General features: G+C 48.3%; 1 protein-coding gene across 1 annotated transcript in view; it reads right to left on the bottom strand.

Moving 5' to 3' along the window:
* grin3bb (glutamate receptor, ionotropic, N-methyl-D-aspartate 3Bb) overlaps positions 1–1,165 on the bottom strand; it is a 28,645-nt gene that overhangs the window by 26,695 nt on the left and 785 nt on the right. The window lies entirely within an intron of this gene.

Below are 1,165 nucleotides of genomic sequence, written 5' to 3'. Positions count from 1 at the left end.
ACCTGTCCCCACCTGTCTCTGATCAAACTTTCACCTGTCCCCACCTGTCTCTGATCAAACTGTCACCTGTCCCCACCTGTCTCTAATCAAACGGTCACCTGTCTCTGATCAAACTGTCACCTGTCCCCACCTGTCTCTGATCAAACTGTCACCTGTCCCCACCTGTCTCTAATCAAACTGTCACCTGTTCCCACCTGTCTCTAATCAAACTGTCACCTGTCCACACCTGTCTCTGATCAAACTGTCACCTGTCTCTAATCAAACTGTCACCTGTCCCCACCTGTCTGAGTGGGTTGAAGCTTCATGAAGGACATGAGTAAAAACAAGGACCGACTGCAGCAGTTTTAATGTGATTATTTCCAGAGTGGAAAAGAGAATCCCTACAGAGGTAATCCTATCACCACCATCAGGCTTTTACTGTGAAAGTTCCCCACAGGAAGTCACTGTGTCTCCCGTGTGCCCTCATGTCTCCTCCTGTCTGTCTTTATCTCTCCACATGTCTTACATTCTGTCTAACCCTCATGACGCCTCTGGTTGTTCACCCTCCTGTATGTCCTCTTGCCTCCTCATGTCTCTTCTCATGTCTCCTCCTCATGTCTCTTTCTGTCTGTTCTTCAGTCTCTTGTCTGCTATTGTTCCATCCTTTCATCTGTCTTTCCGTCTCTCCTTGTGTTTCCTCCTGTCTGTCCTCATGACTTCTTCTGTTTGTGCTCCTGCCTCCACTACACTGTCCCCGTTTCCTCCTATGGCTCTACCTGTCTCTTCTCTTGTCTCTGTCCTAATTTATCCCACTACCTCTGTCTCCTCCTGTCTGTCCACCTGCTTTTTCCTGTCTTGCTTCATGTCTCTTGTCTTTATCTGTCTGTCCTCATGCCTTCTTCTGTTTCTGCTCCTGTCTCCACTAGTCTATCCTCTTGTCTCCTCGATTGTCTCTACATGCCTGTCCTCTTGTCTCCTTCCATGTCTTCACTAGTCTTTCCTCCTGTCTCCTCCGTGGTCTCATACCTGTCTGTCCTCTTGTCTCCTTCCTTGTCTCTACATGCCTGTCCTCTTCTCTCCTTCCATGTCTTCACTAGTCTTTCCTCTTGTCTCCTTCCTTGTCTCTACTTGCCTGTCCTGTTGTCTCTTCCTATGTCTCCACGTGTTTATCCTCTTGTCTCCTCCC

Source organism: Kryptolebias marmoratus, linkage group LG1 (genome assembly GCF_001649575.2).
Source record: "Kryptolebias marmoratus isolate JLee-2015 linkage group LG1, ASM164957v2, whole genome shotgun sequence".
In the NCBI taxonomy this organism is placed as follows: domain Eukaryota; kingdom Metazoa; phylum Chordata; class Actinopteri; order Cyprinodontiformes; family Rivulidae; genus Kryptolebias; species Kryptolebias marmoratus.
Note: the sequence above shows the minus strand (reverse complement) of the source record. Positions and strands in the feature narration are given on the sequence as shown.